The sequence below is a fragment of the Perca flavescens genome, chromosome 13 (assembly GCF_004354835.1).
Source record: "Perca flavescens isolate YP-PL-M2 chromosome 13, PFLA_1.0, whole genome shotgun sequence".
NCBI lineage: Eukaryota > Metazoa > Chordata > Actinopteri > Perciformes > Percidae > Perca > Perca flavescens.
The window spans coordinates 12227999-12254226 of NC_041343.1; the positions used below are offsets into that span (position 1 = coordinate 12227999).

Here is a 26228-nt window from a genome sequence, read left to right on the forward strand (position 1 = left end):
TGCTGTTAGAGCTGCAGGTGTGTTCAGTTGTGATCGGCAGGAATTGGATATGAAGGGGACTGCCAACTCCAAGTATGACCTCATTAATTACATCTGTCAGTGATTCCCTGCAGATCTGTCTCCTGCTCTTCACATTCTGCCACTCAGCCACCCAACCAGTCAACCAGTCAGTCAGGAAATGTTCTGCTCTGGGTTAGACAACCTACCGGGCTTCTGTTTATAACACTGGCAGGTGGGATTGGGGGAGAGGAAGCGAGAGAGGAAGAAGAGGAAGACTTAAGGATGAGTGTCTGCATAAAAATGCAGACACACACATATACATGCAGACACCTCTTCGCAGTGCAGCTGGAAGAATTTGATCTTTATTTAAATCCTTAAATTATAGCTGATTAAAAATTCATGGGGAGACGTTTATATGAAAGCCGGGTGCTGTGCCTGCTGCCCTGTGATGTCTAATTGGTCTGAAGGTTGCCAACCCTTTGAACAAGTCAGGACGGAGAGTTGCGGCTGCCTGTCTGCTTAGAATAAGGATGTGAGTGTTTACCACCCACCTACCCTTCATCTCTCTGTTACACAGGCCTGCTTTTGTGCACTGTAAATGGCTGTTAGCAGTACAGAGGAGAGCCTTATATGAAAAAGACACATACTTTGTCTCTGATATACTTTGATATTTTAGAAAGCAGTCAATTGAGAATGAGACCTACATTTGTTATGGTTTTTGGATGCTCAGTGTGTGTAGTTTCCAGTGGCAGTAGTGACAGTAGATTTCCATTCGGGGTGGCTCTCCGCCTCAAAGCTGTCTTTTTCTGGGATGTCGAAAATGATCTGGCTGTCTTATGGCACTCTCTCTGGAGTTTTTAGAAAGGGTTTGGGAGGGCTCCACCGCTGGAGGTCCTCTACAGCCTAGCTCATACTGAGTATGTGAGAAGCCCCATCTTTATTCCCTCTTCTATCCTCATTCCCGTAGCACATGAAAACACACACATGCACACAAGCGCAGACAATATTGCTCAATGGCAGGGCCCTCCTGCTGCCCCAAAGCATGGAATACAACATTTGTTTGTTTACACCTCGTTTTCTTTCCCTGAACTCTATTAACATTTATATTGCAGCTGAAGGTGTTGGAAGTCCCTCCTGCAGGGGGAACTCAGCTTAGATGAGAATGAGCTTCAGTCGAGCCTTCCTAGGCATAGACTTGTGTGTTTATACCCACATTATCCAGCGATTTCCCAACTGCCTCTTTCCCGTCTTGGTAGGGATTTGTTTCTCCTTTTTTTCCCAGTTCATATCACCATTTTCTCCAGCTCGCCTCTTATGTGACTCTTTAAGCTTTTATCTCTCTCCAAGGTAAATTGATTGCTTGAAAAAAAAAAAAAAAAAAAAAAAAAAAAAGTAGTTCAAAATGCTTCTGGATTGGACAGTCTAATTTAGCATTAGCATATGAATAGAGGAGAGACAGCTCACCATGTCAGAGGAGGAGGAAGTGTTATGGGAAACATCCGCTAGACATCTGTTTCTCGCAATTTTTTAACACATTTCATCGCTGATCTGTGGGGGCATCCCAAGCAGACATTTTAAAATTCACACTGCTACGGTCTTCGCTATTCAAGCAGGATTTGGTACCACAATCTCTACTGTCATTTTGACGAGCTCTGCCTTCCTCGGGCTCCACAAGCTCTGCGACAATTTCATACACTATTAAACAAAAAAATGACAAAACAGTATAAATGAGCTGTGCACGGCGCATGCGTGTCCTCGTCACTTTTCCGTGTACTTCCTCCTAGCCGGAAGACCCAGACAAACCGATACAGCTTGTCACACATGGCTGATGCCTGTCATGTCGATTTTTCCTGCATGCTAGACCTGCTTCAATTAGGCCCTGATACTGCAGGTTATAGATCGTTTTCTTTTTATATCCGTCCCCGGGACCCAGAGGCCAGGCCTACAGCAGAGACACATTGCTCTGTTTGATAGCGCAGGGGGACAGAGGCATCAGACCTATTATTGTGCAATGGTTTTTTATTTTTTTTTGTATGTCCTCTGGCTACTTCGTAAAGGATGTTTACCTTATGTGCACAACCCAGATGTGCTCACAACTGGCAGGAATTGTCAGTATGTAGCTGCGTGTCTCATGACAAATTTAATTTCATTTGACTTGAATTGAGTACGTTTCAAACACATAAAAATAGGGTATATTTTTAAGCCAATGGAGGAGAAAACCTAAGGTTGCTCATGTGTTCCAAATTCAAAATCCCATTGTCTAAAAGGAACAACCCTTTCTATACAAATTATAGTTAGTGGTTTAAATAGAAGAAATTACACAGATTATGACATTAAGAAAGCTTTCTCACCATATGTTTTTAGCATTCTTATGTGCTAAGATGGAAGCTGCTTATCAAATTTAATGTCACTGGTCTTGTGTGCTTTTTAATACCATTAACAAAAGAGAGCCTGGAGGAATGTGGGACTGGGATTGCATCTATTAATGCAAAGTGTAACATACATAATGCTGCCTGGCCTGTGCATATATATATATATATATATATATATATATATATATATATATATATATATATATATATATATATATATATATATATATATATATATATATATATATAAACAATACATTTCACAGCATAACAGTTATAGTTAGATTTTCAGAACAAATAACATGAATTCCAAAGTCTGATAGTCAGCCTTACATTGATCCTTGATACATTGATTGATTTGCTTGATCTTCTTCAATGGTTCTTTTTAGCATATTGTCTCTCACATACATCTGTGGTGAATAGGTGCCTTTGCTACTTTGATGTCCACTCTCAGCCTGATAGACATTGTACAGTACATACATACATACATACATACATACATACATACATACATAAATACAGGCATATTGTGTTCAGTGTCATATATTGACATATATTGAAATGGGTGCTGTCAGGCATCTTCTGGTTTGTTCTGCTCTTTAGTCCCTGGGCTGAAACAAAGACTCATGGGAAGTACACACACGCTCTTATACATACATACACACACACACACACACACACACACACACACACACACACATGCACCCTTACACACACACACACACACATACACACACACACACTTTACTGATGATTCCCTACAGCCAAAAGAAAAGTGTCACTTTCCTTTGATTTGCTAATTTGCATTGGTTCCCTTTCCCAGCATGATTCTGGGTATCAGTGCCCACAAGCATAATGTCAGTGTCTCTTCTCAGCATACAAATATTCCCCTGATGTAGTATGTCATGTATACTCCTGGACATCTCTAGCATTTGATAATACCCTTGATATTTCACTATCAAAATTTCAAATTACGTTTTCTTTAATCAAATACCACCACGTGTATGCCAAAAATGTCCTTCTGCATCACAAATAGTACCATCCATGTACCTGAAAGACGTAGCGACTTTGTTAAAATTATTAATGCTATAACTATGATTTTTTTTCACATTAAGAATGGTATTTAGGCTATTGCATCTTGAATAAAAAACTGATTAAATTGTGAAATGCATAGAAATGTGGTGTCCCAAAATGTTTTATTCTTGGATTTGGCAACAGCACTAGACCGAGCGGTATAGGTGATCTGCCATGGCCTCATCTAATCTGATTTGCATGCCAGAGAGAATTATGTAATTGGCATTTATGCAGAACAAAGAAGGATCAGCTCATGGAAAAGAAGGATTTTCATGTAGAACTGTGTGTCTAAGCCTGTTTTCTGCAGCTCTGTGCTGCCTACGGTTGGCTACTGTGCAGACAGACAAGAAATGATTGTTGTGTAGGACTGCTAGTACCATACAGATGCACAGTGTGTTGTATTAGTGCATGATGAGCTGGCACATGCCCTGCGACAAGGGTGATGTATTGGAAGTGTACTTGATCTTTCAAGCATGCTACCTCAAATGTATTAAGCTTTTAACTCTCCTGTAATTGTTATATACCAATCTCAAGACTGGCAAGAAATGGCAGAAGCTTAAGCTGAACCACATGTAAGATAGTTTAGAACAGTATGTTATAGCTCTGAGACGTGCTGTTGACATGATAAACGTACTCTCTTGCATTACCTTCAGGATCTTTAGCCATTTTCATATAACACATATTAAAGCCCAGGGCAAAACATAGCCCGGGCCTTAGTATAAAAGCTGTGTTATTTTAACCTCCTCTCATGTATATGATCAAATTAAGCCTAAGGCTAACCTTAGCTCAGAGCAAAGTGATTGACAATTATTGTTAGCTTCAGGTCTGCTATCTTTTTTTAATTAAAGAACAACAAATGTTCTGCACTGAACAATTTATAGCAAGACTTATTTTGGGCCCAGTTTTACATTAGAGTGCGGCTGCGCTTTGTGTGTCTTGGGATCAGAAAAGTCTGATTATCCTATAAGTCACAAGGCACATGCTCCGGAGATTTCTGCCTTCAAAAACAAGAGTGCATTAAAGGGGCCCTGTGGAGTTTTCTTGTAAACAAATAAAAGTTATGTTTATGCGTCCCTGTACACCCCCTTGCATCCCCAATGCGCGTGCAAGAGATAAACAAAACAGGGACCCACTCATAGGGAAACGGCTCCATAGTGCGTAGTCTAGTCAACATATTAGTTCCTTTACAGACAAGTTTACTATTATTAGTGATAAAATGTATTTCCTCTAGGCTATGCAATGTTATTGTCATTGTGGGAGGTTTGGAAGGACACAGGGAGACACTGTCACTCAAAAGTGACATTTGTGACATCTGAATAAAATTACACGTATATGTTATTGTTAACCCATGCATTTTTCAGCTTACGTTTTTGTGCTTTATAATGATAGTGGAATATCAAGAAATGATAATGTACATATATACACATTTTTATTATATTTTCTTGATATACCACTATCATTGTAAAGTACAAAAATGTCAGTTTCAAAATGAATGGGTTAACAATAGCATACATCTTCTGCCACTGTTACCTGACAGTAATGTAATACCGGTAATCTGTAATGAATTTCACTTTTATTATCACATTTCGTATGCACAAGGAAATGAAATTCATTAAATAGACTCCTTTGGAAATGAAATACTGTAAGTGAGCCAGTGAGACATGAGCTTATTTTTTAAGATGATCACCAATTCTTTCTTTAAAACTTTATGCACATAACCTGAGGTTGATGTTTTTAATACAAACAATGGATAAATAATTATGAAAACAGTGACTGATGCTGCTTGTGCCGAATATTCGTTAAACAGACAATATGTAATTTTGTGCCGCTAGTGGTCTCTTAATCGAAATCCATCGATGTAAACAGGGACTTTGGTGTTGTAAAGTTGTGTGGGATCATGGGTGTTGTTGTTTTCTTCATTGTTAACCACCATTGCTGATAAAAATGTATCCTGTATGTATGGACAAGTTAATCTATTAAGGTTTTATTCACGTTACGTTAAGTTTAATCCTGTCATGTCATTCTAGTGAAATAGCGGCAGTGTTTCCCACCTAATAGACATAGATTCCATATGTGGTAGTAGCTGACCGGTTAGCGAGCAAGCAAGCTAACATTAGCCAGCAGCAAAAATTCAAATGAATCTGTCACATACACAATCATACACAGTAAAATGTGCAGTGAAATTCTTTTTGTACCTGTTCCAGCTCAATAAAAACAATAACAATAATATTTTCCGATACCGATTATTAGTAGTTAATGAAACCAATAACGGGTAGATGGAACCGATATGCATTTACAGTGAAAACGGAATAATTGGCCAGGGCCGATAATCTGTCTAACCCTAGCTTACTCCTAATTTCCACTGGTTGCGGAACGGTTCCGCTGCGGAACGGCCATGACTGACAGCTGAAGTCATGAGGACCCACGAGATGTCGCGAATTCACGTAGAATAGAACCATAAAACAGTTTCCATCCAGAGGAGCAGAGGGGAAACTCCGTGCTGTGTTTTCAAGGTGTAGTGCAGGGAAATATGATCCACCGTGAGCACGGTGTATTTTATTTTGAAAATGAACTGGATGTCAGTCAGGACTTCCTGTCCCGCACAATCTGAATTGCGCTGAATTGCTGCGGAGCTCTCCGGCGTCCGGCAAAAATAGAAGCTCTGCGTATCCGCTCCGGAGGGCTGCAGACCGCCGGAGCTGGAACGCAGTCGGAACGCAGCCGTTCTGCAGCCAGTGGAAATACACACACTGACTTTAATGGAAACCTAATGACTCCACCGCCGTTCCGCAGCCATTATGCAACCGGTGAAAATTGCCAGTTAAGGTCTCTCAGGCGTCTGAGACGGTGGAGACGCTGACGGGCCTCCTTCACTAGGGAGGTGATGTGGAGCGACCGTGTTAGGTCCTGAGTGATATGAACCCCAAGATATTTCAAGCTGCCCACCCACTCCTCCACCTGAGCCCCCGATCCTGAGTGGATGGTAGATCCTCTGCTGTTTGCTGCCGAAGTCCACAATCAGCTCTTTAGGTTATGTGAGTTTCAGCATAAAACCACAATATCCTAATATATTTCACGTCGGCGTCCCCTCTCGGATGTTGAAAGGGGTTTGTTGTAACGTTACTCCCAGGAGACGTAGACCGGGATCTCAGGGACGGGTCGGAGACGTCCGTATGCCCGTAGTTGCAGTTCGATATCGGCCAGACAGTGCCCCGGGGTCTGATACGGTCTGTTCCCCAACAGATCATTACACTTTCTGTTAATGCCGTTTGCACCTGCCGCTGGGGTTGGTGCTGGCTGGGTTCGGGTCGCTGTAGTCGCTTGCTGGGGGCTAACTTGTGGCTGTGTTCCTTTCGAACTTGCTCTCAAACGTATCATCTGGTGTTTCCCATGTTTTTGACAGAAGTCGGCAGCTAGAGCAGTCAAAGGTTATATGACGCCACCGACAGGCAACCCAAATGGCCCGCTCCGTGTCATTGATTCAAATTGCAGAATTCTCTAGGTTTGAACATTGTTGGAAACATTAAGGATAATGTAAGTCCACAGCTAAACACATATATTTAACACAGGTATAGTTGCTTTTAGCCATTTGCAATGCAGAAATATTACATTGTAATATGTCTTTTAACTGTGATTGTATTTGAATATGTTTCGCCCGTGAGAGAAGCAAGAGAAAAAGCCTGACTCATGAACCTGGATAACTGTGCTGAGTAACACCTGGAGCTCTCCCAAATCTGGAACATGGCCCAAGGCCAAATCTCCAGCAGTGAGCGTGAGACTCATGCAATGGACTCTAATCTGACACACTCTCCCCACACCTCCTATTTCTCACGCTCCGAATTGTTGTCGATGGTGTTGCTGTTTTGTGGGTACAAGCCGAGTCAGACACTAGACTACATCCAGAGTTTGACCTGGCGGAGAGCGAGCTGTCAGATGCAGAATGGACTGTTATTAGTCTGCCTGGGTCCTCCGGTTGTGTGCTGTGTTCGATCACGTGCGTTTCATGTAAATGACGTTGCACTGCACAGCTGAGAGAACACAGACAGGGAGAGAAAGAGGTGCCAAAAAACCCAGTATATTCAACAATAAGAATAGTTGAATTTTTGGAATTATTGCAGTTACTCTGGCTCCATTTTCTGAAGGTCAAAATATTTGCAGGACAAAAAGGCTAATTTTTCTCACTGAATTGGAGAAGCAAAGGTAGTGAAAGAGCGAAAGATCAGAGGGGCACTGTGCTAACGCTCTAATAAGCTTTTATGACCCTGTAAAATTGGGGGGCTTTATTCTCATTTGTTTAAATATTACTGGATCCCAGCTCTGTAGAAAAAAATGCACAGGAGCTGTTATTATTTTAATGACTGAAACACTCAGAGGAGAGAATCTGTCTTCTTCTTGCAAAAACGAAACACTTAGTTTTTATTTCTGTAATATTCTTAGTTGAAGCACGCTTATTGAAAAATAAAAGTGTATTATTTTGCATATCCCTCTGAATTATGTTGATTATGATAGTCTGTTGTTAATATAATCTTCATTTTTTTCAAATGTCAGAGAAGTCTCTTTTTACACACAGAAAAGCAGTATTTTTTTCATATGAAAGAAACTCCCTTTCTACTTAGTTAGAAATTGGATTATGCACTTATCCTGAATATTTTATCACAAAGTCACTACACCAATTCAAAGCTCTATTTTGCAATAGTTTTGAAATTAGATTCCTGGTTATGTGAAAGGGTTGTTAATGGTGGGAAAAGGGGCTAGAACTAAAATCTAATAGTTATTTTACTGTTAACAAACCATGCAGTGATGATTTATAATGTTTAGAAAATATTCGTAATGTTATAATTTGTTATAATAAAATTGTATCATTACTTTAGCGTTGTATAACATAATTAGTTTATACATTTAGATATAATACTTTGTCAATGGTAAATAGTTTTTTAAACCATCTACAAACATTATTTGGATGCTATTATAAAGTTGCACCTAATGCGTATAATGACTAGTTAATGATTAAGAAGTGGTTTATAAAGCATGAAGTAAGCATGAAGCACAAGTAATTTGATTATTTGTGCACTGATAGAATAAATTATGGTTTTAGATGCTTTACAAAGTATTTATTAACCATTAACAAGGTATTATAATCATCTGTTGCAACTTTAGAATTGCCATCCAAATAATGTTAATTAAAGGTTTACAAATGATTTCCAAAAGGTTTAAGAATCATTTGGTAATCGGTAATAGGAGCCAATCTTTGGTTTCTCAGGTGCAACCCGGAAGCACACACACACGCACACACACACACACACACACGCACACACACACACGCACACACACACACACACACACACACACACACACACACACACACACACACGCATGCACACGCACACAATGGTTTTAACTGCAAATGTGACTTGGACTTTCATTGATCAAAAAAGGTAAAAAGTGCATCAGTTACTCTACCCGTGAAACAGCACCTCAGGGGCGTAAAGCTTGGGCTCAGCCTCTACAACAGACCTTTTTCACGGCAGACATGTTGACATGTCATAGTAGGAAAAGCCCAGGTGTATTCAAAAACATTAATGATGGTTGCATTCCACTTAGGAGAGGCCCTGGTACTGTGCATGCTGACTCACTGATACAGCTTACTGGGACACTTGATGGAATTGAGCCATCGTTAAGGTTATCAATTTCAAAAGTCAAAATGTCTGATGTGAAAAAGGTCCATGTAAATAAAATGTTATGATGTGCAATCAACTGCTAAAATAACAGATTATAGTATTATTATAGCATAATTTGTAAACATTATTAAATATTTCATTGTTTTTTAACCGTAAAATAACTATGAACTTAAGTTTGATTAACTATCTATTTACCATATATTAGTGATGGTTATTATAAAGTGTTACCTACAACTGTAAGCTAATATGCTAGCCAGAACGAATAGATATGCTCACGGATCATCAGATTGGTGACTTGGTGTCTTGAGCAATAATTGCCCAGGCCCTATGATGTTTACTTGCTGGAAAATGTTTAAATTGAACAATAATAGTAAGATTTTAAATGGAAGAAGTATGCATCATTTGCAGCTACAAGTATCCACGAGACAGTTCCAGTAAATTTTTTTTCTTACATATAATTTTTCTAAAATGTCGCTTTGCACCATTGTTGAATATTCGCTCTGTCTTTTATTCATCGCATCCAAATTTGTCAGTAAATCAGTATTTTGACTGTTTTAATATATTTTCAAGTGTCAAAATTAACCCCCCTCGTCCTCACAGTGCAGGCTTTTGCTGCGGTGCATTTCTCAGGCCGGAGGCAAGGCGGCCTGGCTGTGCGGCTATCAACCGGTGTTGATACGTTACTGCTCTTTAAAATGCTGAGCTGTCAGCAGGAGCCAGGTGAGGCAGTTTGTTCTGCTCACCACTCAATGGACATGTTTCATTGGCACCTTGCTGGAGGTCAGCAGTAAGTGACGGGCAGAGCTGTGGGGGGTCAGGCCTACTACCCAGCTTTAGCTGGAGAGTGAATTACACTGTAGGTGGGGCAGGTGGGCTGAGCCAAGGCTGGGGGCTCAGATTGTAGCCCAGCAGCATGTTAAGGGTGTGTGTGCAGAAATCCATTTGACCATAGTGTCACACAGCTTCATTTATACGCCTGATGTGTAAGAGGTGCTTGGAAACCCAGCAATTCCTTTTTCCTCCCACAGAACTTTAACCAATAACTATTCTGTAGGGTACCTCACTTGAGTGATGGAGTAAGAAGAAGATGTATCATTGAAGGATTAGGACTAGAGCTCATCAAAGAAAATAGCCTGGTCAGTGTGACATGCCACTTTAAAGTGGCTGAATATTTTAAGAGAGTCCTCTTCCTCAGAGGAAATGAAATATAGACAAAGAGTGGAGAGCAGGAGGTTTTTGTTTGTTTCTGCCACCGCTCAGGGGCAGAGATAGAAGATTTGGAGATGTGAAGTAGATTGTTAGGGAGTGAGGCAGTTGGGGCCTATTTTCACCGCAGCTGAGACTTCCACTAGCCATGAGCGGTTTATATAATTCCAGAGATCAGAGAACAAAGTATCCTTTATTACACATAGTAAGAATGTACTCCCTTCTCTTTCTCTCAGCTTTCCTATATCTCTTTATCTTATGCTTTACTCCAACTACCTCCAGACCACACTACCTAGGTGCATCAAGGACAGTACATGGCATTGCAGCATTGCCACACTCAGACAGCCACAGTGCAACAGTGTAAACAGTCCCATTTTACATGACATCTAGTCAGGACCACTGTGCTTGCTCTACCATGCATCACCTGCCTCTAAATGATTGTGTATTGTGGGCTGAGTGAATGTGTGTCCAGGTAACTGGACGCTGGCTGGCCAGGATTGCCTGGGAGCTATCCACGCTATGAAGAATGACTTAGTTGAGCCCCGCTGCTGAGCTCTTCTGAGCATGCTTAAGAGCTGAGAATTATTCCACTCTAGGTTCATGTGAAGCATGACATAAAACTCGAGTGCTTCATGCTCGCCCAATTCCCCTTCTGAAAGGAGCCAAGAGGCTCGGGGTTTAGAAGTCGTTCAGCAAACACTCAACATGATGAACATTAATTATATCAATTAAGTGGACCACAACCATTGCCAGGGTGCCTTAAAACACTGTCAAAAATGCGTTGACAGAGCACAACAATGGAAGTCCTGGAAGTGCTGCTGTTATGACTACAATGCTGTCATTAATGGTCTACTTGTCCTCCCATAGCTTCTCTGGTTATGGTATTCATACCTTTTCTTGTTAAGCCATACAGTAATTGTCATTCAACAAGTCCTCCAGACCGTATAGGTAGTTTATTCCTACCCTTACACAAATAATAGGTGTGTTTCATAAACTAGTGCCCCTAGTGGTTGTAGGCCAGTGTTTCCCACAGATTAGAAAGCAATGTGTGGTGGGGGGGAATAGAGATACTTATTTTCATAACAATCAATTATCAAAAACTGAGGAGGACACGCTGTTGGATGCTGTCCTCCTCTCCGACTCTTTCTTCAATGCCTAACAAATCTGTCTCCTTTTCTCCCTGACCCTGTCTTTCTGCTTGAGCAGCACTGGTTGAAGCCTGTAAATATTGTAAACAAATTAATAACATAACTAATTCCACTGGTCGGACTGTTCAGCTCTGTTTCAGACTGATACTTCCGGTTCAGGCTGGTCCTCATCCTCAACATGTACCTTTTTCAGTCGAGGAAAATACTTTTCAATACTCATCTGGATTGAAGCAGCAAACATTCAATGTAAGAGTAAAACAATGACATAACATTATTTATAATACATTTATTTGATTCACAGCTGCTACATATAGTGTTTTGACCTCGACAACCCAACTGCATTTTACCGCAAACTTGCGACTAGTTAACTTTCTAAAGCAGGCGCGATCGCTTGTTTGCTAAGAGTCGGGTCAGGACTCCAACATTAACACACTGACAGCATTGTATTCAGAATATACATATTTTTATAGCACTTTTTAATGAGTGATTGTGTAAAGGTGTTCACGAGATACCATGGAGAAAGACGCTGTGTGCACGGGGAGAGGCTGTGTGTGTGTGTGTGTGTGTGTGTGTGTGTGTGTGTGTGTGTGTGTGTGTGTGTGTGTGTGTGTGTGTGTGTGTGTGTGTGTGTGTGTGTGTGTGTGTGTGTGTGTGTGCGTGTGCGTGCGTTAGACGCGAGTGACAGAGAGACGGAGGAAAGCAGGGAAAGGAAATGCAGCTGAAGGAATACGCTGCATGTTTTAAATAGCGTAAAAAAAAGAAATAATAACAAAACGCAATACGTGGCGGCCAGTGTTGATTTTGTGGTGCACCGCCACAAATTAGTCTATGTGTGGGAAACACTGCAGGGAATACGACCCACAGGAGCGTTTACTGTCCTCATATCTAAACTAAACGGCGGCAGTTCTAAACACGTCCCTAACGTTGTGAAACGGTTACAGTTTGGTTAGGTTTAGGCACAAAAACCACTCTGTTAGAAGGCCATGAGCGGTGTCCAGTACTTAATACAGTATGCTGGAAGTTTTTCTTTTCTTTTTTTTTTTTTTTAAAAGATTTCTTTTGGGGCTTTTATGCCTTTTTAATGGATAGGACAGCAAGGTGAGAAAGCGGGGAGAGAGAGAGAGAGAGGAAATCATCACAGGTCGGACTCGAACCCTGGACCTATATGTGCGCCTGCTCTACCCACTGCCACATGCTGGAAGTTTTAATTAAGTTTACTAATCATGTCAAATTATTTTACTTTGCTTGAGGCTGTGTCCGTGTTTATGTACTCTGACTGTAGTTCATGGCTCTCAGTGTCAAAGATAATTGAAATATGAACTGTAAACATGTGTAATCATACAGGAAGTGACATTATCCAGATTTTTCATTATGCATGATAAATATAAGAAGTTAAAGTATGAAATAACTGTATGGTATTCAGTTAACATGTGAATATAAAGAGATAGCCCTAATGGCCAATAGATTAAAAGTGTACATAATAAACAGAAACCAGAGTGCCGACCAGCTACCTCCATCAGGAAAACTGGCATTCTTGTCCTGGAGGTGAACAGTAAAGTGTAACACCCAAGACGCTACTAACGGAAAGTTGAATTCATGTGTCTGAAGATACTGAATGCCTGATGACCTTGGTAGCCATGCATAATGATGCACACTTACCGTTTATTTTTGGAACACAATGAACCGCATAATTAACTTTGTAGTAGAATGAATTGTGTTTCCATCATCTTGGCAGTTGCCTGGAGTTTGTTTTACTTATAAATGAATAACAAGGTTGCGTTCAGTTAGTCATATGTGGCTGCATTTATATTTAGACAACAATGCGTCTGCTGCCATTGTGAGTAAAAGTGTGCTTAAACCATTTACATGGTTACATAATTAATTAGGGCTGCGACTAGCGATTATTTTCATCATTGATTAATTTGCCAGTTATTTTCCCAACTAATCGATTCATCAATCAATCAATTAATGTTTTTGTCTCTAAAATGATAGAGATTTGTGAATAATGAACACAAACGCAATTTCTCAGAGGCCAAGGTCATATATTCAAACGGCTTGTTTTGTCTGCTCCAAACACAAAGATATTCAAGGGTATAAAATAGAGAAGCACATTCAAGATGCTGGTACTAGCAAACGTTGCATTTTAGCTTGAAAAGTGACTCCGTTATCAGAATAGTTACTGATTCATTTTCTGGGTCTTGTGTTTAGGGTTAAAATGTTGCTCCCGTGGCAACCTGGCATGAAGCTAGTGAAAACGGGCAGTCCTGGAGGAATTAAATGATAGTCGAGAGTCGAGAGAACAGTGTCAATATATTCGACGAGCTGTGTGTTCTGCTCCACTAATATGTCCTCTGGATGTCATTGTTCATGCTCTCATCTTTCCATGTAACCAGCCATGCACTATTGCACAGCCCTCTGAGTTGTAAATTAGGAGAAAGGCCAGACCATGATTTGAAAGCAATATGAATGGAAAGCATACAGTACGTAGCGGTTGTACTGTACCAGTGTTAGATGGATGCAGGATTTGATCAACTTAAAGGGAAAGATTTCATTCATCCTACAAATACATTTTTATTTACAAAGACAAAAATCAGTAACCGTAGCTAAAACGTTTATTCTAAATCAAATAAAATCTAAGAAACTAATCACAATTTTTGGTATTATCGTTCATTCAGCAACACCAAAACATATACAGTATTTTAATGACAATGAGAGGACTAAAGAGGGAAATTGAGTTGGACAGCGGAGAGGGTGCATTTCAGGGTTACCTGTAGCTGCATGTGTGTGTTATAGAGTATGTCAAACTAGCACATTCTTCTGCTTTTATGTGGCCTTTCCTTCTCCTGTTTATCTTCTCCTCATTTTGTTATCATGTCACCCACATTTCCAGAGATGATGGTACCAGGATGATTAGCTGCATCATGTTCCTGTGTGTGTGTGTGGGTGGGTGGGAGAGCGGGGGGTGGGGGGTGTAAGGTGCGTAGTTGGAGGGCCTGTCACAAAAAAAAAGCGATTATTGTAATTGGAAGTTAAAATCTCATTTGTTTTCCCCTCTAGTACTGTCAGTACTAAAACTGGGGTCTTGTTACAAAAATTAACATTTGGTATCAGTGTCAGGGGTCATGCAAGAGAACATCAACTTATTGAAAAGACTGCCACTCAAACCGCTGAGGGAGAGAGATCATTTGCTATGGAGAAAATGTTTCTGTTGCACAACCAAGGTCACTAGCTGTTTCCTTTTGTAATGTGTTCTAGTACTCTCTGTTGTCCAGTGTCAAATGCTGCTTTGTGATAATCATAGTCCAATTTGTAGATTTTCACATTTGGTGCTTCTGAATGAAAACATTCGATGGTGCTGATGATGTTTTGAAACACTGGGCCAATGTCAATTTACATAAATAATGTAATTGGATTTTCTCAAAAGGCTTCCCATATAAACTGAAATATGTATAAAGAATACTAACACACTGTCTGTGACACTGGCCCATTCAAATCGAATGAAATTGACTTGATAAAAGTATACAGTAGAAAAACGCAACAAAGCTGGAGGACCCGCAACCTGGTGCAAGTCCAGAGACAGAGAGAGGGTAGCAGAGACTTAAAGTAGATTGGGAGGCGCTAGAGTGTAAAGAACAAAGCCCAATCCCAAATTTAGCTGTTAAAAGTGACTACAGGGTCCTGACCCTGTCTCCTGTATGTGCCATGCTGGAGTGAAGGGAGGATCAAATAATGTCACTGAGTCAATCATTGCTTGAGAACTGCTCAGCCCTCAGTAGAACGTTTTAAAAGGTCAGCAGGATTAGTTTGTTCAGGTCCACATCTTTTCCCAATGTTCAGTCCATATAATTACATCTTTGATAAAAAAAGGTTTTATGGAACTCATAATGAAAAGATAAAATGGTTTGCATTACTGGCTTAATATTTATGTAATTTTGAGCTAGTGAGCTTCTGCCCTCACCTAACTGCATTGCATGTGTACTTGAGGTCTATGAAAAGTGTTGAGTGCATTTCCTTCCACATAAAAATCCTAAACCCTTTTTGGCTGGCTAGCAGTCTTATTCTTCTCTGCCTTTGCTGGCACCTTGCTGCACTTCTTTGCACCGTATTGCCACAAACTGTCGATCAATTGAATAGCGTGAAACCGGTATTGCTCAATAGCAATCTTATTGGTCAAAAACTCCACAGGGTGCCTTTAAGTAAGCCTCTTGAAAAACATTTTGTTTATGAACTTTTGATTTGGGATTTTTATTATGAAAGGGATAGAAACTTTAAAGGTTACTGACAAATGACAGCGATGTTGTTACTAAATCACATTTTTTGTGACATTAAACTAGAATAGTGTTTTTTTTTTTTTTACTACATGAACTCCATAGAAATGTCTTACTTTTGTGGGACATGAGCAAGACCCAGCCATTTGTACTATTCAAGAGTTTTATGGATTTCCACTATTTTTGTTTTGTATTTCAAAGCACAACTGACTCATGTCAAAACAATATTAATTTCTGTATTCTGCATGCTAAATAGACCTTCACGGCTACATGAAGGCGTGCTGTGTCTCATAACCCTGGAGTGAGTTTTAGATATCCAGTCACGTTCACAATATATTCTCTGGAAAATGTGTTAATATATATAATGTGCTTGCTCAAATGTCTCAGATTTGGCCACTAGCATGCATGTAATTAGCATAATATTCATATTTCCAAAAAAAGCTCTTAAGAGCACTTCTGGCATTGTCCATTTCTCTTATTTGCCTCGTATTGCTGCTACGTTTGCTTAATGCCTGGCCTGTGCCTAGCGAGCGCATGCTGTGCTCATTGTGAATGCAGTGTGAATGTGCTGTTTGGGTATGGGCCCATGCATCTCCAGGGCCCTATAATCAGCTCTAAGCTGCTTCTATCAATCTTCATAACTGTAGTAGGTTGAGGAGGGAAGTGCAGCTAATCAACTCTAACCAGCCCCATGTTCTGCCAGACTGTCACTGTTATAGCAAGGCCATATGCAAACAGTGTCCCTTACATGCGTGTCTCTTACTCACATCTTGGCCGTCTCACAAGGCCATTCCACAGATGGCTAGCTCTAGCAGAAGTCAGTTTTTGAAAGGGCCTGTGACTTTCACTGAATAGCTGTTAGTGTAGGTTAATATAGGAGTGGTGGCCCTGCAGCGGTGGCAATCACAGCTCTGATCAGAGCCGGGCTTCAAAGACGTCTGTGCAAGTTGAAGCCAGAGTTGTCATTAGCTTCTGCCCTGTGCTTGACAGCCCTTCCCCACCCCCAACTCCTTTCTCTCTCTCTCTCTCTCTCTCTCTCTCTCTCTCTCTCTCTCTCTCTCTCTCTCTCTCTCTCTCTCTGTCTTCCTCTTTGTCTCTCCCTCCTATTGCGCTCATCCGTGTGCAAATGGCTACTGTAATCCTGGGTCTGGGTGCTTGGGCCTGTCACTCCACATTTGCACTAAGCATCTTTCCTTCTCTCATCTCCTTTACCCTAATTGTATTGTAATAAGCAATTACTGATCTATTTATGCACACTAGAGCTGAGATTGGGCCACTTTTTAAAAGGGCATGCAGGGGAGTGGAACCGGTCCAGACAGTGCCCCTCATCCTCAACTTGTAGCTAGACAAAGACACCACTGCTGCTAATCGCTCAGCTTTCCCTCTTTCTCTCTCTGATGATCTAATCCTGCCTCACTATCTTGTGCTTTGCTTCCGTTTTCTATCGTGTGCAGAACGCCCTCCAAAGCAAAAGTGATTGTGCTGTTGTTTGTTGTTTATTGACTGTGTTTTCTCTTTGTGAGTCAGCTGCAGTGATGCAAATGAGCAGAGGCAGTGTTTACCTGGACTGGCCATGTTTTGTGTGCGCGCGTGTGCGTGTGTGTGTGTGTGTGTGTGTGTGTGTGTGTGTGTGTGTGTGTGTGTGTGTGTGTGCGCGTGTGTGCGTGCGTGCGTGCGCCTGCACAACGTCTAGGCCTTTGATCATACTACATTGCATTGACAGATGCTTTCTGGTGCTTTCTGGTTGCTTATGAACAAGGCCACAGACGGGATCTGAATGCCAGTAATTATATCCCCTTGCTAGAACGATAACAATTGTGGCTTATACAACAAAGTGCGATGGCTTTTCCTATCTGTCACATTATTTTTAGGTATGAGAAATGACATCGAAATCCCCTGTCGGCTTCCTCCCTGTCTAGGGCTCTGTGTTTACAGCTGTTTGTGAACCTGTATGTGTGAGAGGTGGCGGCCATGATAAAGGCTTACACCTTGTAATCATGGCTGGATGTGTGATCTCAGCGAGCGTGTGTGTGTGTGTGTGTGTGTGTGTGTGTGTGTGTGTGCGTGTGTGTGTGTGTGCGCGCATTGGAGAAGGGACTGAAAGATCCACTAACAACAAATTTGCAGTAAGGGACAGTCAGTTAATGAGGAATATGACAGAATGAAAAGGTTTGGCAGCTCTGCTGAGAGTATAAAGAAAGAGTTGAGGTAAGAACAAGGAAGAAGTGTCCCCTTAACTGATGGTATGCTCTTATTTATACCTTATTTATATAATGTTCATGTATTTATGTATATAATGTTAAATGTATACGTGTATGGTGTCCTGTAGTAATATATTTTTTTTTCCAAAGGCAGCAACTTTAAAGGTTAAAGAATTTTGATTTGTAATTGTTTAGCTCTGATTTAACAATTTACAATTTAAAGATGTTAATTTTCAGTTGCTCAGCAATTATTGACGCCTAAGTGTTAAGAAATAGTCCAACATTTGGCATTATATCACAACATATATGCCATTCATCTATGACCTAATTGTTGACATTCAGGATATAGAAAACTGGCCATCAACTCACCCAGCACCCACATGTCACCCATGATTTGGACGTAGCAACTAGTTTTTCTGAACTTTTAAGACATGCACAGCAGATCCAAGCATGCTGTTGCAACTTTTCATCTAGGGTTTGTTGATCTTCTAACATTACAATTTAACATGAATAATTCTTAATTTACATTTATAACCACTTATCTATCTTTAACTATGACAATGTCTTGGTAACGATTTAAAATGCAGAGGTCAAATGGAAGGAAAAAGACAGCCCAGGTGAAAATGTTGTGTTTGGGTTTCATGCAATATGCATTTGAAGGCGTTCCTGTTCAGAGATGCAATTCATAGGAGGAGGAAAAGGACATTAATACAAATAGCCACTGTGTCGGATGCATCACTGCAGACTGACCACTGCTGCAAAAGAATTCAGCAAAAGCGGGTGTTTTATTGTACGCCCAAGGAAGTGAGAGACTATAGCCAGGGCCAAACAGTGAGGGAGAGTGATGGACAGAGAAATTCAAATTAAAAGATGCTTTTACAGTAACTTTGCTGCAGTTCTCCATTCATCACCACAACACAAGAAGACAACCTGTTATTTTCCACACAGCTTTACCTCCCTGTTTCCCCCGGTGACCTCATGCTTGGGTTTTTACTGACTTTTACCGGCTCACAGCAGCTCCAGTCCAGTGTGATATGATTAAGGGAGCTACTTATCAAGTAGACTGTTATTATTTTAATATTATTAGTATATTATTATTAGTTTTTTTTTTCGTAACTCATTCTATCTTTTTGTTGACATTATGACATTTTAGCTATTTTAATTCATATTTGCTCACGGATAGCCTCCTTCTTGTGGGATGTAGAGTATATACACACTTACAGTTCCAAAAGTGTCTTTTCTTCACTCAATATTCAATGTTCAGCAGCAGAAACCTTTAGTTTTGTGCTCCACTGCTTTCCAGACATGTGCAATACACGTCAAAACAGGCACTTTATGCAAATCAGGTGAACGGAGGCTGGGCTCATTTACATCTGCAGTCTGAATAAATGCCCCGCTAAATTTAAAAATTGAGGAGATGCAACATTTTGCTCTTCTGATTGTAATTTGCGACACGCTTAGCAAATATCACCCCCTAAATGTTAGAATATTTGCAAGCAGCAAATCATCCATTTGATGGATATTTTTAAATTTGATAGTGACCAATTTAATGTGTGAAAACAGCCTTCGTCATAGTAAGGCATAGTAAAAATAAACCTTTACCCACATTGAAGAGCTGAAGGATATGTGAGTTTAATGTTGGAGAAAGAAGTCTTTGAAAAAAATTAGACATTGAACTGTAATCTAATAAGGAACAATTTTCGTCCTCCCCTCCTCTCAGTATAAATGGTGTCAGTTTACAACTTTTCCAGTAAAATCATTAAATGTCTTTGTCACCCTCTGTCTATCACTGCCATACATTTCTGAATAGATTTAAAAAAAACAAAAAACATACTTATAGCATTAGAGCTGGAGTGTCTGTGTAAAATTTGCATAAATATGTCACAAATTTCTTTCTCTTATATCCCACTTGGGGAGTTGATAACATTCACGCTTTGTCTTTGCAGTTTCTGTTCTGCATGCGTGTTCAAAACTCTAAGCTTTTTTGTAGGTGCAACACAGAGGCTCTTTGAATTTAGTTTGCTGCCACATTTAAAAGTCCTAACATTTCCACAAATAATAATAACATTGTATGCTGCAATATTAGCTACAGGCTTATCTTTTTTAACTTCCTCAGCACTCGCAGCAGCCCCCACTTTCATAGCACACTTTAACCAGGAGCACAATATTATAAAGGATTTGCAATGAGGTGCATTGTTTACACTTGGTGAGGAGGAGAGGAAAGACAATATACACACATATATACACACACACACACACACACACACACACACACACACACACACACACACACACACACACACACACACACACACACACGCAAATCAGACATTAGATCAGAGTCAAAGTGCATCAGCCTGGTCTTGAGTGACTTCGATAATTACCTGCGTGGCGCAGCCTAAAAAGATATGTCCCAAGTTTGTTTTGTTGCTTTTTGAGTCGGTGCTTTTATTTATTTTTTTCGTCTCAGTCTATGAAGGTTTGCCAAAGAAAATCATCCCTAAAGTTACTGGGAAACTTAAAGATGTAATTTCACATATGGAGAAAGGTGAATGTCATTTGTGTCCTGGTCATTTACATTGTTGTTTACATTTGTCGCTACTTGGCTGTTACCAACTTTTCACCAATCTTTCTGACTCAGTAGAGCTTCACTTATAAACATCCCCCTGCTATAGACCATACCAAAATGATTAGGCAGATTGCTGCAGCCCAAAATCCATCTATGAAAAATCTGAATATTCAACATGAACATTAGACTTAGGCATTAGACAGCACATGCCTCAAACTTAACATCCTAATGAGGCTGCGCCATTTCGGGTACCTAATTGCCTGCACTGTGGCATCCCACTCTGAAACCTATAAATACAGCCTTTTGCCTTATCAGGTCATTTTCCCACACTACAAAGCAATGCAGGGTGTAAGAACAGAACATTAAATCTTTCTTTGGTGAAAAAAATAGGCCTAAAGTATGCAATATAAATGCTTGTATGATTTTTGTGTGATGGATATGAATAACTTAAATAGCTCAGGGGATTTACTAGATACTAGTCAGGTTTGTGCTCCCAGTATTCTGGCCTCCACATCCTTCTGGCTACTCCTTGTGATGTCAGCAACTGCTTAGAGTGTCCTAACTGTGTGTGTTTGCTGCAGGCTAGGAGTAAGATATTGTTGTTGAGGTGTATGGACAAAGGAGTTAAGCACTCTCTGGACAGTATTTACGTGACCTGAATCAGTGTTTCTTTTAACTTTTACGGTTATTTTTTTTACACATTGTTATAGTACTAGCTTCAACTCTGCTATTTGGGCTATGTTAACGTGTTTCCTCATGGTTTTAAGGTTGAAGGAATAGGAATAGTTGTTAGGCTTCAATGTTCAATTTGCTAACGAATAGAATGTGATGCACTGCAGTTGGATTTTAAATGAAGAAAAAAAAGAAAGAAAGATGTTGTCAGTTTGAGTTGTGCTATTATTAAAATTAAGATGGTACAGATGCAATTATGGTTGCCTTAAGGGTCACAAAATGAATCCAGTTTCTTCCTAACTTCTGGAAATATCAAAATGGTTTAGAGCTAGCCTTCATTATGTAAGTGACTGGGATCATGAGATTTTTCGGGACGACCTCATAGAAAGGTTCATGCTATTACTATTTGTCATTTAGTTCTGTCTGAAACTGCTAACAGGTGTTGGTAAGAGTGCACTAGAAGCTTTTTACATTTATGTCTGACGCTCTGTATGTTTCTGTGCCATGCCTTCTATTACCATGGTAATGCACTAGGGCAGTAATTGTTGCAGCCCTTTCGCTCACACTGTCCTCACGCACTCAAGAAATTAGAAACCCATTCATGTGTAAGCACACGCACACACTATCATGCACACTCATAACTCTTACTGTCTCTTAGGGATGTGCTAAAATAACTGAATGTTTGAAATTGGGTTAAAGGAAAAACTGGGTTGAAGAGTGGTGCATTTTTAAATCTTGTCAGCTTGAATTGAAGTCTTACCGGGGAAAAAAGAAACTTTAAAATACTACACCAGCCAGACCCAAATGATCAGGACTAATGTTGCTGTAAATTCAGTGAAGGAAATTGTCTGGTCCCTAGTGGTTATTATAGCGTAATGTGTGATATGGGTAAAAAAAGAAAATGGTAGCTAATTTGTTAAAATGCAAAATGATCTGTGTCAAATTAAATGCAATTCCAAAGTCATTCCATCCAATCAGCTTGGTTATTTAGTTATTGTACTTGCTGCATGTTTACGATGAGAACATAGCTGATACATTTTTAAACATCCATAACGATAAGACAAACTTAATTTTGCACCAAGTGGTATAGCCATAGGCATAGAGGGGTACAATATAAAGCTACATGGCTCGTCTGTTGTCACCATAGATAGAAAAATAGAGAAGGTAATTGTGTTGTACCGGGACTCAAGCAATCCCAATCAGCCATTGGGCAGACATGTCAAAGTATATAGACGAGGCTGAAAAGTTGACTGGTTGTAGCCTGATGGAACAAGGCCAAAAAATGACCAGGGACTGGGTGGCCCAGAAGGGAAGCAGGACAAAACAGCTGATGCAGAGAGGCAAACAGAGATGAACATTGACTTGTTTTTTTTTTACCTAGATTGGCAATGATAAAAGTGAGTGATGTTGATAAATACTCGCACAGCCAGTTTATCAGCAGATGTCTGGCCTGGGGTTGCCGGAGGCAGCATCCAAGGCTGATAACCTCTGAGGCCTGAGGCATGATGTTGGGAGGAAGAGGTGGGGGGGATGATGCAGCTGCTGGGTCTTGGCCAATGTATAACCCTAAACCGGTCAGTGGATATTTCACATGTCCACCAGTATCAGTCAAACATTGCAAAGTAGGAGAAAAAAAAACATAATCTTTCATAAGCCTCACTGAGAGCCTGTAATGCTCATTACACAGCATGAAATAAAATTCTTGGATGAATGAAAAATGGAGACAACTTAGTTATACTTCCGTACCATCAGGAGAGTTGATTGTTTTTTTTGTTTGAGCGTTTATGTTTCTGTACACTGACCATCACTTAGGGCATCACTCCCAGCTTTACTTTGTCAGACATGGCACAGCTTTTTTTAGTCAAAGCTGCTCTCTGTCCGCCACAGATGTACTTTGTCAACTGTGCTTTAAGGGGATCATTACTGGACAACTAGATGCTACAATGCATCTTAGCAATGTATAATTTGTCTTAACATTTAGCATGTAACATGATCTTATAATATAATAAATATAACCTGAACCTGATCTCAGCAATTAACATGCTAATATTAGCATGTTTACATGCGTGGAGTTCTGCACATTAGTATGGCACAGTTACCATGGTAACATGCATATTAAGGGTGCCATGATTCACCAAATCCACAGTTTGATTTGACTTTCAATTTTAAAGTCACGATTCGATTTAAATTTTTGATTTAAACTTTTTTTCCCCAACAGGGACAGCAATGCCACAATAAGAGCCTAACCCAATAAGAGTGTTTCAGAGTTGACGAGGCGCAAATGAATGCAGCAATAGTTTAACAAGGTGCACCTGAAGGCAACATGGAGTCTCTGAGCCCACATGCTTTACCTTTGTTGTTTGTTTACGTAACTCACTCTCATTCACGGGGAGCAAACTGTTGCCACACTGGTGACTTCAAGGAAAGCAGGCAGATTTTCCAGTTCTGTTGTTTCTCCGTCATCTTCAACTCGGGCAGTGGCCATGGTGTCTGGAATAGTCAAGCCGCAGGCTACCGATAAGCTAACATTACTCTGCATCTTTAGCTACATGCTACCAGCTGGTAAGCTACGCTGTGTCTGTTGTTCTTTTCTTTGGATGTGCGCAAGTATGTTGGGGGTGGAGAGAGAAAAAAAATACTGGGGGAATCCAAAATCTTTTTTGGTTTTTGATAGTCAAAATCAAAAGCTCATTTCGATCGATTTTTGATATGAACTTGAAATCCTGACACTCCTAATGCTTATGGCAGCATGATACGATGGTGATGGGTATCTGGTCATTCATTCAGAGGCACCTTGTCCTGTAGTACAATACTTCCAGTGTGTATTGCTTAGTGGTATTTTTGTATATTGTTTGTAATGACATTTGCATATTGCATTGCATATATAGTATATATTTATTTTCTGAGATGGTCAAGTCTATTTTGTACACCTGAATGTCATTGCTAATTACTACACATACTATGTTTGCATTAGGGGTTCCCACAGGGTACGCTACGATACACAATATGATACACGATACATGGCTCACGATACCGATGATATTACGATACAGCAATTCTGCAATAATCAACATATTGCTAGACAATCCTTTAATAATACATCTCCATATCAGTCAAACTATAATTACAACATGCTCTGAAAAGGTTAAGTGCAGGTTTTCTCTCTTTATTCACTGCAACTCCAAACACAAAGCACAGTTTTTTCAGTCTGTAAATTAAAATTACAGAACTATAGAGCAACTATAGGTCCAGACTTTGGACTTAAACGTAGCTAGGGCACTGTTACTTTCCTCAAACTGCTGTACGATATCACGTTAGAAAACCTCTTTGGCTAGTTAACTTATGTTCAAGTTTCCCTCAATTATGTATTGCGTGCCAGCTTGGAGCCATGAAGTAGCAACGCTGGGAGCAGGGATATCTTTTTAGAAGCGCCTTATTTTATTAATTAAATATGGATATTTGGCGCCAGCGCATTGATTATCGTATCGCACGAAGGAGGATAACGATATATTGCCATATCCATATTTTGTCCCATCCCTAGTTTGCATATTTACGCCTTTTGCTCACTGCACATATGCTGAGCAAAATGTGTTGCTCTTGTCCGTGTAATACAAGATCCATGCTTATATTTTTATGGGTTGAATGTATGGTCTTTAAAAAAACCCTCTTATGGTTACTTTTTTTGATTAAGTTTTTTATCTTGCAGTTGCCAGCACCTCTAACCCTGAAGTACGTACATGCTGTGTGCGGAGCTCCTCTTCTCTTTTACACTTTTAAATTGGAGTTATTAATGTAGGCCAATAAATGTAGACCACTGAAATGTACTGTAGGCCTATTACAATTTTTCATTCACGTCTTTTTTCTTTATTTTTTTTTTTGTTTACAAAAGTTTGTAAAACAATGTAATATAATAAGAAAAACATGGAAAATCACAGAAGGAAAAAAAACCCTGTAATAAGAGAAGGCCCATGTGTGGGAGGCTGTGTGCATATGTGCAGGCTATGCGCCTGTGAGACTGTGTGCACCTGGAAAGCACTTGACAGATGGTTACTTCAGCTCTAGCTGAATGTTGCCTCTTTTTTCTCAGTGTTAAGCCTCTTTCATAGACTGAAAGTGTTTCGGTCAGCATTTTGATCAAGGTAGAGTCATTCAGCCTCCTTGATAGTTTGCTGTGCATCTCTGGAGTATGTTTATCCTGCCCCAGCCATTTATTTTTGTTTGATTCTGGTGAGCCGATGGAGATCGGAGCTGTGACTTTCTCTGCTGCCTTTTCTGCTCCTTTTATTTTGTTTGCCAGGAAGATTATAGAGCAGTGCATCAAAAATCATTTGCTGCATTATATCAGTAAATTCTGAATTGATAGCATAGATTTGGTACTAGGAAAGGATTAGATAGATAGATAGATAGATAGATAGATAGATAGATAGATTTGTATTGCTCCAAAAAATGGGAAATTACAGTGTTACAGCAGCAAAATATCAGACACACAGCACACATACAGAATATACATGAAATAATAGGATACAATATACATGAAATAATAAATAGGATAGAATACAAGAACAAATATTCAAAATATATACAAGTTAGGAATAAAAATGTACAACTACTTAAATAGTATAAATAAAGATGTACGTACACCTATTGTGCAAGTTGCACTTAGTGCAGTTGGGATGTCTATGACTCTTATCTTACACTCAGTGATGAAGTGTTAGAAAGTTGTATTGCCTACCTGTGGTAGGAATGATTTCTTGTAGCAGTCCATGCGACATATATGGGGAGAATGTGTAGAAAGATAATACAGTACCTATAAATAAAACAGACTTTTTAATATTGTTTAATTTGTCTCAAATGTCATGGTAATACGTTTTAATTACACGTTAAATGATGAAGGAAAATCGAAACCTATGCTGAACAGATGGTTTGGAAGTCTGAAGATTGTTGTTACATTTCATAAGTTCTGGTTCATTTTTAATTGTGTGCAAAGGAAAAAGTTCCCCACAAATTTTACCCTGACACTGGCGTAGAAGTGTTACTGTA

The 26228-nt window shown here is 39.9% G+C and overlaps 1 protein-coding gene across 10 annotated transcripts in view; it reads left to right on the plus strand.

Annotated features, from left to right (window-relative positions):
- LOC114566221 (RNA-binding protein Musashi homolog 2) overlaps positions 1-26228 on the plus strand; it is a 251123-nt gene that overhangs the window by 49969 nt on the left and 174926 nt on the right. The window lies entirely within an intron of this gene.